Below are 14,195 nucleotides of genomic sequence, written 5' to 3'. Positions count from 1 at the left end.
ATTTTTTGCTTTATCTAGAATTTTTTAAAGTTTGACTTATACACTTCTGTCACCTATTTTACCTTACCTTACTTTACCATATTATTACAAATAGTTCTAACTTGTTGTTTTTAGTGAAGGCGTAACAATTCATTAATGGAATATGCTGTATTTATTTAGGCAATTCCCATTGAAGGACAATGTTACTGACTCCAATATATTTTAATTATAAACAAAATACATTGATCCATATTTAATTTGATCTTGATCCTTCAGTTTAGGTGGTAATTGGGGGAGGGGGAGGAGGTTTATAGGGAATTGAACTCAGGGGCACTCAACCACTGAGCCACATCCCCAGCCCCTTGTTGTATTTTACTTAGAGACGGGGTCTCACTGAGTTGCTAAGTGTGTTGCTGTTGCTGAGACTGGCTTTGAACTCACAATCCTTCTGCCTCAGCCTCCCTAGCAGCTGGGATTACAAGCATGTGCCACCATGCTGGGTTTAGGAGGAAATTTCTTAAAAAAAAAATAAGTTGTTGTTTTTTACTTTGCCTCTCTCTACAGTAAATAATGTGCATTTATTCTAGTACTTTCCTCTCAGAGTCCTCTGAGAGGTCAATCTGTTTCTAAATGTTATCAAGGCAGAATGAGTGAAGAAATGTAATTTCTGAATTTCTGATCCAATACTCTCTATATGAAGACAAAGAGAATGTACTTAAATTCATTTATAATCTATTCTCAAGTTCAAGTCAAGCCTACCACCATAGTAACTTAAAAACAGCCCAACAACCCCATTGTAATTATTTTTAAAAATATTTTTTAGTTATAGATGAACACAATTTATTTATTTTTATTTAGTGCTGAGGATTGAACCCAGTGCCTCACACATGCTAGGCAAGTGCTCTACCACTGAGTCACAACCCCAACCCATTCCATTGTAATTCTTATCCCTAAAGGTCTATTCACTCTCTAAATATTGTTCTGAATTATAGTATTATTGGTCTACCTATTCATAATATTCTTACAATTCTTCTTTTATGTATAATCTGTGTATAATTTGTAACTTTTTAAAAAATTCTCAAGCGTACTTTTCATTTTAAGACTAGGTACTTCTTACTTAAATAACTCTCAAATTGATAATATCTCAGGATATTTTTCTCTCTGTATTATTTCACATCTTTCCCCATTACTGTGTTACCCAAAATTACAGGAGGGAGGGAAGGAAGAAAAGCTTTATATATTTTGTAGTTTGATGTCTAAATATGTGTGGATTATCACAGAAAAATAGGTAGTCATAAGGTTAAAACCACATTGTGATGCTATGTTTCTCTAACATTAGTGGGTCTTCAGTTACCACAAGTCCTCTATCCCTGGGATAAGTGTTTAGCATAGATTATCCTAGCAGTCAAAGGGCAAGTCTTAAATAGGCCAAGAAATATCCAACATTGCTGAACTAAGCCCACTTGGGTATTGAACCTCCCAAATTTATGAGCTCTTCTTATATTTGCAAATTAATCAAAATAAGTAAACTTGCCCTTTTATTTCCCAGAGACTCAAAGTAGGTCAACTTGAACACACTTAGCAGTATAGTATAGTAATCTATGCTGTGGAAAATTGTTGGACTACAAAGCAACAAAAACAAAACAAAACAACAAAACATCATAATTTTAATATATTGCTGCATTATTAAAAGAAATTAATCTCTAAAACTCTCTGCTTCTTCCACCAAAAAATGAGTTAACCAGATAAAAGAGGGATGAGAAGCAGACAAACACAAATGGTGATTTTTTTTTCTTTTTTAATAAAAAATTTCCACAAGAGCCTCAGGGTCAGAATACTAATCTTTGAATTAGCATTAAAGTCGGGGAGCTAGGCTGGAGAACACACTTTAGACCTGGAACCCTGGAAGAGGGCCAGAATGGCCATAGGTTAGTAGTACCATCTTGGAGCATGGGTAGAAGAAAAAATAGATCCTTTTGGAGAAAAGGCCTATAAAGATTCCAACAGATAAAGATTAACTTAATATTAGCTCACAATCAGAAACACACAGGGAAATCAAGTGAGCAGAATAAAGAACATTTAGATCCCAAAGTCCTTGGACATAAGAACTAAATAAATGCAGGATACAAAATAATTATAGGCATATGTTGTATATATTGTGAGTTTAGTTCCAGACTATACAAATAAACAAAATATTATGACAATGTGAATGTATTTGTTTGTTTCCCATTACATATAAAAGCTATATTTACACTACATTATAGTCTACTAAGTATGCAATAGCATTTTGTCCCCCCAAAATGTACATATGTTAATAAAATATTTTATTGCAAAGTTACTATTTATCATCTGAGCCTTTAGCTAGTTATAATTTTTCTGCCAGTGGAAGGTCTTGCCTCTGTGTTGATGATTATTGACTGACTTTATTGAAGGAGGGTATGGTTAGAAAATTCTTAAAATAAGTGTAAAGTTTGCTGCATCAATTGACTCTTATAAGTAAATTTAAACTGCTATTGACTCCATAATTTTTAGGGTTTGAAAAGGAGTGAACCAACATACTTAAGAAGAGTGGGTATGGAAATTAAAATTCATCAGTGGAGATATGATAATAAAAAGTTCTAAAGACATTGTTATGAAAGTATTTTTGTTACAGAAAATATGAATGGTAATATCTTCTTTTAGGAAAATCACTAAAATAATAAAGATATATAAAGGGGGAAAATGGAAAAATGTTGAATAAATGACTATTTTAGTAGCATAGGAAGAAAATTTCCTTTCCTAAAGGAGGCCTTCATATATTTATGAAAGACAATTTTCCTCCTTTAATCCCACAAAGGGAAAGGAATAAAATTTTACAAGTGAAAGATCAGTCCTACTATATCTATGATTATAATGACTCCCCACATACCTCTGTGTTCACTTCTGTGGGCTCTGCTGTTATCATTTATTTGATTATCATTTGCACTCATTCATACATTTAATGAACACCAACAATATGTCAGGTACTGTTCCAGGTACTTGTGTATACCCATTTTGTCCCAAGTTTTTAAATCTGTGAATACGTCAACAAAGTTGATACAGATGCATTAAAATAAGTCAGAAATCAAAGTCTTATAGATAAGGATTTATATACCTATTATGTTAATTATTATATAATAATATACTTTTATTATTAAATAGTTATAGTACATATATAATTACATTATGTATTATAGCTGTATTTAAGTTTTAAGAATTGTTTCACATCTGGGATGTTGGAAAAAAATGGGTTTAAGATGAAGAATGCATAGTCCCTGACCTTCAGTCACTCAGTCTAAAGAGTTGGGCAAGCTGATGTGTAGCTCAGTGATAGTGTTTTTCTAGTATGCAAGAGGCTCTGGGTTTGATTCCTTGCACTGCAAAAAAATAAAAATTAAACAAAAAGAGGGACAGAGCTTCCAATCACTCCTGCAAGGTAGGCGGGCCTGCGACCCACCGGAAGAAGAGGAGCAGCGGCCTGCTGAGAGGCAGAGCCGCCCCCTCCCCATGCGCCTGCAAGGTAGACGGAACTGTGACCACCAACAGAAGAGGCCAGACCTGCAACCGACAGACAGAACAGGCCCAGTGGCCTGAGGAAGGGTAGAGCCACCCCCACCCCCCGCGCCTGCAAGGTAGGCGGACCTGCGACCCACTGGCAGAACAGCCCCAGAGGCCTGCAGAGGGGCAGTGCCGCTGCCTGTGCCTGCAAAGTAGGCAGAACTGCGACCACCGACAGAACAAGCCTAGCGGCCCGCAGAGGGACAGAGCCGCCGCCCGCGCCTGCAAGGTAGGCGGACCTGCTACCGATCGGCAGAGCAGGCCCAGCGGCCTGCCGGCGTGGTAGGCATATTGCCCCAATTGCAGGAGGGGCAGAGCCGCCGCCCGCGCCTGCGAGGGAGACTTTGCAACTATACAAGACCAATATAAATATATAGGGGGAAAATTCAATAGCACAACAGTTTCACCAAGTAGAAAGGAACGCGAACAGTATGAAGAGACAAGGAAAGAAAGGACCACAAGCAATGCAGGTCAACTCAACGTTAGAAGAGGTAATAGCTGCAGCAGATGGAATGTCAGATAAAGAATTCAGGATATACATGCTTCAGATGATCTGGAGTCTCAAGGAAGACATCAGACAGCAAAATCAGACAATGAAAGATCACTTCAACAATGAATTACATAAACAAATCCAAGAAGCAAAAGATCAACTATACAGGGAGATAGAGGTTATAAAAAACAAACAAACAGAAATCCTAGAAATGCAGGAAGCAATAAACCAACTTAAAAACTCAATTGAGAATACTACCAGCAGCATAGAACACTTAGAAGATAGAACATCAGACAATGAAGATAAAGTATTTCAACTTGAAAAGAACATAGACAGCTCAGCAAGACTGTTAAGAAACCATGAGCAGAACATCCAAGAAATATGGGATAACATCAAGAGACCAAATTTAAGAGTCATTGGGATACAGGAAGGGACAGAGTTTCAAACCAAAGGAATGAGCAATCTATTCAATGAAATAATACGAGAAAACTTCCCAGACTTGCAGAATGAGACAGAATCCCAAATCCTAGAAGCCTACAGGACGCCGAATGTGCAAAATCATAAGAGACCCACACCTAGACACATTATAATGAAGATGCCCAACATACAGAATAAGGAGAGAATTTTAAAAGCTACAAGAGAAAGGAAGCAGATCACATTTAGGGGTAAGCCAATCAGGATAACAGCTGATCTTTCAACACAGACTCTGAAAGCTAGAAGATCCTGGAATAACATATTTCAAACACTGAAAGAAAATGGGTTCCAACCAATAATTGTGTTTCCAGCGAAATTAAGCTTCAGGATGGAAGATGAAATTAAAACCTTCCACGATAAACAAAAGTTAAAAGAATTTGCAGCCAGAAAACCATCTCTTCAAAACATCCTTGGCAAAACATTACAGGAAGAGGAAATGGAAAATAACAATGAAAACCAACAGTGGGAGGTAGGACAGTAAAGGGAGGAAAAATAATCAAAGAGGAAAACAAACCATGTTTAGTAACATAAATAAACAAATATGGCTGGAAGAACAACCCATATCTCAATAATAACCCTAAATGTTAATGGCTTAAACTCACCAATCAAGAGACACAGGCTAGTAGAATGGATCACAAAACAAGACCCAACAATATGCTGCCTACAGGAGACGCATTTGATAGGAAAAGACATACATAGTCTGAAGGTGAAAGGTTGGGAAAAATCATATCACTCATATGGACTTCGGAAACAAGCAGGAGTGTCCATACTCATATCAAATAAAATAGATTTCAATCCCAAGTTAATCAAAAGGGATAAAGAGGGACACTACATACTGCTTAAAGGAACCATACACCAACAAGACATAACAATCATAAATATATATGCCCCAAACAATGGTGCAGCTATGTTCATCAAACAAACTCTTCTCAAGTTCAAGAGTCTAATAGACCACCATACAATAATCATGGGAGACTTCAACACACCTCTCTCGCCACTGGACAGATCTTCCAAACAAAAGTTGAATAAGGAAACTATAGAACTCAATGACACAATTAATAACCTAGACTTAATTGACATATATAGAATATACCACCCAACATCAAGCAGTTACACTTTTTTCTCAGCAGCACATGGATCCTTCTCAAAAATAGATCATATATTATGTCACAGGGCAACTCTTAGACAATACAAAGGAGTAGAGATAATACCATGCATCCTATCTGATCATAATGGAATGGAACTGAAAATCAACGATAAAAGAAGGAAGGAAAAAGAATACATCACTTGGAGAATGAACAATAGGTTACTGAATGATCAATGGGTTATAGAAGACATCAAGGAGGAAATTAAAAAATTCTTAGAGATTAATGAAAACACAGACACAACATATCGGAATCTATGGGACACATTGAAAGCAGTTCTAAGAGGAAAATTCATTGCTTGGAGTTCATTCCTTAAAAAAAGAAAAAACCAACAAATAAATGATCTCATACTTCATCTCAAAATCCTAGAAAAAGAAGAGCAAAACAACAGCAAAAGAAGCTTCTACTTGCCTTCTAGCAAGAAATAATTAAAATCAGAGCTGAAATTAATGAAATTGAAAAAAAAGAAACAATTGAAAAAATTGACAAAACTAAAAGTTGGTTCTTTGAAAAAATAAACAAAATCGAGAGACCCTTAGCCATGCTATTGAAGAGAAGAAGAGAGAGAACTCAAATTACTAGCATACGGGATGAAAAAGGCAATATCACAACAGACAATTCAGATATACAGAGGATAATCAAAAATTATTTGGAATCCTTATACTCCAATAAATTAGAAGATAGTGAAGGCATAGATAAATTTCTTAAGTCATATGATCTGCCCAGATTGAGTCAGGAGGATATAGACAACCTAAACAGACCAATATCAATTGAGGAAATAGAAGAAACCATCAAAAGACTACCAACTAAGAAAAGCCCAGGACCGGATAGGTATACAGCAGAGTTTTATAAAACCTTTAAAGAGGAACTAATACCAATACTTTTCAAGCTACTTCAGGAAATAGAAAAAGAGGGAGAACTTCCAAATTCATTCTATGAGGCCAACATCACCCTGATACCTAAACCAGACAAAGACACTTCAAAGAAAGAAAACTACAGACCAATATCTCTAATGAACCTAGATGCAAAAATCCTCAATAAAATTCTGGCCACTCGGATACAAAAACATATCAAAAAAATTGTGCACCATGATCAAGTAGGATTCATCCCTGGGATGCAAGGCTGGTTCAATATACGGAAATCAATAAATGTTATTCACCACATCAATAGACTTAAAAATAAGAACCATATGATCATCTCGATAGATGCAGAAAAAGCATTCGACAAAGTACAGCATCCCTTTATGTTCAAAACTCTAGAAAAACTAGGGATAACAGGAACATACCTCAACATTGTAAAAGCAATCTATGCTAAGCCTCAGGCTAGCATCATTCTGAATGGAGAAAAACTGAAGGCATTCCCTCTAAAATCTGGAACAAGACAGGGATGCCCTCTCTCACCACTTCTGTTCAACATAGTTCTCGAAACACTGGCCAGAGCAATTAGACAGACGAAAGAAATTAAAGGCATCAAAATAGGAAAAGAAGAACTTAAATTATCACTATTTGCAGATGACATGATTCTATACCTAGCAGACCCAAAAGGGTCTACAAAGAAACTATTACAGCTAATTAATGAATTCAGCAAAGTGGCAGGATATAAAATCAACACGCATAAATCAAAGGCATTCCTGTATATCAGCGACAGATCCTCCGAAATGAAAATGAGGACAACCACTCCATTCACAATATCCTGAAAAAAAAATAAAATACTTGGGAATCAACCTAACAAAAGAGGTGAAAGACTTATACAATGAAAACTACAGAACCCTAAAAAGAGAAATAGAAGAAGATCTTAAAAGATGGAAAAATATACCCTGTTCATGGATAGGCAGAACTAACATCATCAAAATGGCGATATTACCAAAAGTTCTCTATAGGTTTTATGTGATGCCAATCAAAATCCCAATGGCATTACTTGTAGAAATAGAGAAAGCAATCATGAAATTCATATGGAAAAATAAACGACCCAGAATAGCAAAAACAATGCTAAGCAGGAAGTGTGAATCAGGCGGTATAGCAATACCAGACTTCAAACTGTAATACAGAGCAATAGTAACAAAAACAGCATGGTACTGGTACCAAAACAGGCGGGTGGACCAATGGTACAGAATAGAGGACACAGAAACCAATCCACAAAACTACAACTATCTTATATTTGATAAAGGGGCTAAAAGCATGCAGTGGAGGAAGGATAGCATCTTCAACAAATGGTGCTGGGAAAACTGGAAATCCATATGCGACAAAATGAAACTGAATCCTTTCTCTCGCCATGCACAAAAGTTAATTCAAAATGGATCAAGGAGCTTGATATCAAATCAGAGACACGCCGTCTGATAGAAGAAAAAGTTGGCTACGATCTACATACTGTGGGGTCGCGCTCCAAATTCCTCAATAGGACACCCATAGCACAAAAGTTAATAACTAGAATCAACAAATGGGACTTACTCCAACTAAAAAGTTTTTTCTCAGCAAAAGAAACAGTAAGAGAGGTAAATAGGGAGCCTACATCCTGGGAACAAATCTTTACTCCTCACACTTCAGATAGAGCCCTAATATCCAGAGTATACAAAGAACTCCAAAAATTAGACAATAAGATAACAAACAACCCAATCAACAAATGGGCCAAGGACCTGAACAGATACTTCTCAGAGGAGGACATACAATCAATCAACAAGTACATGAAAAAATGCTCACCATCTCTAGCAGTCAGAGAAATGCAAATCAAAACCACCCTAAGATACCATCTCACTCCAGTTAGATTGGCAGCCATTATGAAGTCAAACAACAACAAGTGCTGGCGAGGATGTGGGGAAAAGGGTACACTTGTACATTGCTGGTGGGACTGCAAATTGGTGCAGCCAATTTGGAAAGCAGTATGGAGATTTCTTGAAAAGCTGGGAATGGAACCACCATTTGACCCAGCTATTCCCCTTCTAGGTCTATTCCCTAAAGACCTAAAAAGAGCATGCTACAGGGACACTGCTACATCGATGTTCATAGCAGCACAATTCACAATAGCAAGACTGTGGAACCAACCTAGATGCCCTTCAATAGATGAATGGATAAAAAAAATGTGGCATTTATACACAATGGAGTATTACTCTGCATTAAAAAATGACAAAATCATAGAATTTACAAGGAAATGGATGGCATTAGAGCAGATTATGCTAAGTGAAGCTAGCCAATCCCTAAAAAACAAATGCCAAATGTCTTCTTTGATATAAGGAGAGTAACTAAGAACAGAGTAGGGAGGAAGAGCATGAGAAGAAGATTAACATTAAACAGGGATGAGAGGTGGGAGGGAAAGGGAGAGAGAAGGGAAATTGTATGGAAATGGAAGGAGACCCTCAGAGTTATACAAAAGTACATACAAGAGGAAGTGAGGGGAAAGGGAAAAATAATACAAGGGGGAGAATGTAATGTTTTGAACAGCCAACAATAAAAAATTTAAAAAAATTTTAAAAAAAATAAAGATTAAAACTACAAAAAAAATGATGATGTGGGCATAGGGAAAAAAAAAAACATGAGGTAGACAAGCTCAGAAGCTCCTTGCATTGTGCCTTTGTGAGAAGTTCTACATAAATCTTTTTACTAATCAGTTCCCTGGATGAGTGGGCCATGCCTGCTGCGATTTTCCTTTGGGAGAGAATCCTGGTGTGAGAAGTAATTTGGGGTGCAAATGGTCAGGGTATTGGATGAAACAAAAGGAAGAAATTATAACAGAGGATTCATTGGTCTGCGGGAAAAAGGGCAGCTATGAGAATCAAGAAACCAAAAGTCTTAGTGTTGGAGAAGAACGTAAGCAGTACTAGAGAGGCCACGTGAGTCTCCATGAGGAGTAGCCAGGCCTCAACTGATGCAGTAACCAGGGCTTACATGCAGTGACCAGGGGAGGGTCTGCCTGGCCCAATGAGCCATGCTGGGGAGTGGCTCTGGGAACCAGCAGAGACCAAAATGGGTTAATACTTTCCCAAGGTTTTAACGAAGGCCAAGGGAAAGCAACATTTAGATTTCTGTTTAAGGATGACTAAGGGTTTTCCAATCATCAAACAAATGGGATTTATTGCGAGGTAGATAAGAAATGTGAAATGAAATATTCCCTGAGACTAAAGTAGAGATCTTGGGGATGGCATGGGGGAAAGCGTCTGGTATTCCAGATGCTTGCAAAGAACTTTATACATGAGGGAAAAGAGCTTGGATTTGCCATTAGAGACAACAAAGAGCCAAGTGAAGTTTTAAGCAGGAACATGGAGAGATTTGAGTTGCTATTGTGAATGAAGCGGACTGGTACAGACAGCCGGGCAGAAAGCTTCTGCTGTAGTCCAAGCAGGAGGCAGTGAGGGGTTGAAGTAAGACAGTGACAACAGCAATGGGGGTCAGGAAATTAGAAAGCAGGTGCATTTTATTTTTTGGTTACCAGGGATTGAACCCAGGAGTGCTTAACCACAGAGGAGCCACATCCCCAGCTCTTTTTTTTTTTTGTTAATTTTTTAAATTTTTTTATTTTTATTTTTATTTTTTTAGAGAGAGAGAGAGAGAATTTTTTAATATTTATTTTTAGTTTTCGGCGTTTTGAGACAGGTTCTCACTAAGTTGCTTAGGGGCTGGCTAAGTTGCCAAGGTTGGCTTTGAACTTGTGATCCTCCTGCCTCTGCCTCCTGGGCTGCTAGGATTACAGGCATGCACTACCATAGCTGGCTGTATTTTAAAGACTGAAGATTTGATGGCTGGCTGGCTCTGAGGTTAAGGAAGACAGGTAAACCATGCAGATTGTGACTTCAAAAGATGATAAAACCAGTCAAGTATCTTAGTTCCAATTCTAGTTCTTTAATGAACTGACTGGTGGACACTAGGAAAACACTACTCTTCTCTGGGTTTTAAAAGGAGGCGATAAACTTTAAATTAAACTTGAAGTTTCTTCCTGCTTGAATATTCTATTATTCTAAGCTTCTCCCCCACCTGCCTTTTTAATACTTCTGAAGTGCTTCAGAAGTATGCTTTAATACTTCTGAAACCAGCAGTCGTGAAATCCCACTATTTTTTTTTTAAGGAGACTTTAGAATATATGTATCTCACATTGTCTTTAAGACCCTGAGGGTTCAACATTTATTGGAAATGTTATGAGGCAAATGCACAGCCAGATGACTCGCCTTTGAAATTTGTCCTTGATAAAGCAGTGCATTACAAACATATTCAATGGGAGGCAATGAGGGGAACTCAGATGTAAGTCAGGAAGGTAATTAAAAATTGAAAATGGTTCTTCTCACTTGCTCTATTTGTTAAAAGCTCATGGGTTTATAGAAATATTGAACTTCAGTTCTTGAACAGAACATGTGATGAAACCTATTGGTCTTTTAGCCATTTGATCATTCTTGCCTTCCTAATCATTAAGAGCTTCTGGAAGTTTCTAGTTCTTTGAGGTGGATAGTTTATAAATTTTTTAAATGTAGCCCACATGACTTGAGGTAACTTCCAGAACACAGTACAGTAAAAATGGCCCCAAATCACACAATTACTAAATATTATTTATTTTTCAATTAAAGCTTTATAGTTATACATGGTGGTTGGGTTTATCATGCCATGCATGGAATTTGATTTTAGTCCATGATCCCCCCTTTTCCCTCCCATACTCCCTCCCCTCTTCCATTCTCCTTCCTCTACTAGACTTCCTTTTGCTCATCTATTTATTTATATTTGATTGGTTCTTTCAACTTATGCACAGAGATGAAGTTCCCTGTGGTATATTTGTGTATGCACATAACATTATTTTTTTTAAAGAGAGAGAGGGAAAGAGAGAGAGAATTTTTTTTTAATAAAAATTTTTTAGTTTTCAGCAGACACAACATCTTTGTTTGTATGTGGTGCTGAGGATCAAACCCAGACCGCACGCATGCCAGGCGAGCGTGCTACCGCTTGAGCCACATCCCCAGCCCAACATAACATTATTTTTAAAGAATTCCTTCTCTCTTTACCATCCTCCATTCTGCCTCTCCCTCTCATTCTTCTATAAGACTGATCTTCCCTTTATCTGTATGTTATCCTATCCTTCCATCCCGCTACAAACCACACATTCAATGGGAAATATTAGTAATACAAATCACAGCTGTTTTCCTTTCCTACATTGCCAGCAGATCTCCTGATAAATGTTTCATGTTAAAGTGTAAGTGCTCTTTCTGGTTTGCCTCATTTTAGTGAAGCGTCTAGAAACTAAGTCATTTCACATTTCAAATATTTTATTCTAAGGATGCTGAATAAGAAAATGTGCTTCTCAGCATCTTGGATAATAAATCCATCCAATCACAAAGCAATTAATTCTGTAAACTTCATGTAATTTAGGTTTTTTTTTCATCTGATGTGAGAGGAAGGATACAGGCTAAATGAAATCTGGCCTTTTGCTTTTTATTTTTCGAAGGGGAATATTATAGCTATACATGTCACCCTGGCTCTTAAAAAAAACAAAATGAACCTGAAAAATTGGATGTTTCACCCAGAGGCTTTTTGGTGTTGGGGTTTAATATCCTCATAATCGACAATGGGCTTATATCAGTGATGGAAGACAACTAGATAATGACCTCCGGAGATAGAGCCTTTTACCTGCAGTGAGCAAGAACACAGTTTTAAAGCTTCCACTTCAATGTCATAGGCATCAGCAAGATTGAAGGAGAAATAGTCAAAAATTTAAAGCACGTCTCCTCTGGCTTCATGAGGAGGCAGACAGAAAGCCAGTCATTACCTTCTGGAAATCCTGGGGTGTGTGATAATCATTTTGTTGTGGTCTAGAGTTTAGTTAGGGTTAAGTAAAAGATAGCAGATGTGCAGTTGGGAGTGGAATATTGGTGTTAAAAGGAAGAAGAAATGATAAGCTTTGTTTTCTTTTTTTTCATTTGGGGTCTTGCTATATTACTCAGGCTGTTCTCAAACTCCTGAGCTCAAACGACCCTCCTGTCTTAGCCTCCTGATTAGTTGAGACCACAGATATGTGCCACCACACCTGGCTAGAGGTTTATACTCATTCATTCAATAAAGATTTATTGATCCTAGAATTCTGTACAGATTGGTGGGGATGGAGAAAAGACTGACACACTTGCTTCAAGGAGCTTATTTTTTAGGGAAGGAAGTGAGACAAAAAGCAAATAAACAAGCAGAAGATAAAGTATGTAAGACTTTATGTTATGAAGTATGTAAGACTTTATGTTATGATGCATGTTATGAAGAAAATAAAGCAGAAAAGTGGAATAAAGTGTGCTGGTGGGGATAAGAATGCTGTGTTTTTTTTTTTTTGTTAGGATGCTGGAAGCCACATCTCCAGCCCTAAAAATGCTGTCTTAAGAAGGGTGGTAGGAGGGGCTGGGGATATGGCTCAAGCGGTAGCATGCTCGCCTGGCATGCGTGCGGCCAGGGTTCGATCCTCAGCACCACATACAAACAAAGATGTTGTATACGCTGAGAACTAAAAAATAAATAAATAAAAATTCTCTCTCTCTCTCTCTCTCTTAAAAAAAAAAAAAGAAGGATGGTAGGCAAGGTCTCACAGACAAGGTGTTATTTAAGAAATGAAGGAGGGTAGAGAGACAGCCATCTGGGAAGAGGAAATATGCAAGGAAAAAAACTTCCCAGCAGAGGAGCAACAGCATGAGCAAAAGCCCTGAGACAGGAAATTGCTGGCTTGTTCCAGGAAGCAGATGGTGAAAGGAGTGAACCCAGGAAGACCATAGGAGAGGAATCTACAACTTTGTATGTGTGTTTGGGGCTGCCCAAAGCAAGGCATGGGACTTGGAGATTCGTATTCTGCCCATAATAGAAGCCACTGTAGTGTTAAGTGGATTTTCAAATAATCATTCTGGTTGCTCTGTTGAGAATAAACTGTGGGTGGAGAAAGGGGCAAAGGCATAAGCAGGCATCCAGATATGTAGATCCAGAGAAGATGGTGTCTTGAACCTAGGCAAAAGCAGGAGAGGCGAGGAATGTGTGGATTCTGAGTATATTTCATGGGAGAACCTAGGATTCGCCTTACCAGATAGGAGATAGATTGGATATGCCTTACCAGATAGAGAAAGGAGTTGTAAACCAGTTAAAAAAACTGTCTGAGCAACTAGAAGGGTGACATTGAAAGATTGGGAAGATCATGGGAGGCATGAGGGGAAAGGTGAAGTGTTCCTTTCTGTACATGTTAAACATGAATTATCACCCAGATGTGGAAGGAAAAGTAACAAAACCTGCACCCTCTGTGACTTTATGGATCTGTGTTATAAAACTTTGCAAAATAGAAGGGAAATGACGGATACATAGTCAAAGGTAGTGGCTTCTCCATTTGGGGAAGAAAAGGTAGAGTGATGGGGTAGAGAAGAAGCACACAGATTGATGCAATAAAATTGATGATCTTCCAATTTTTAGGTGGAGTAGAAGGTTTCTTAGTGTTTATTTTATTTTTCTATTTCAAAATTTATATACATTTACTTGCATTCAGCAAATATTACATGATAAAATATTTGAAAATAGAATGAGAGTAATTTGAAATAGAGTAGAAAC

Source organism: Marmota flaviventris, chromosome 12 (genome assembly GCF_047511675.1).
Source record: "Marmota flaviventris isolate mMarFla1 chromosome 12, mMarFla1.hap1, whole genome shotgun sequence".
NCBI lineage: Eukaryota > Metazoa > Chordata > Mammalia > Rodentia > Sciuridae > Marmota > Marmota flaviventris.
Note: the sequence above shows the minus strand (reverse complement) of the source record.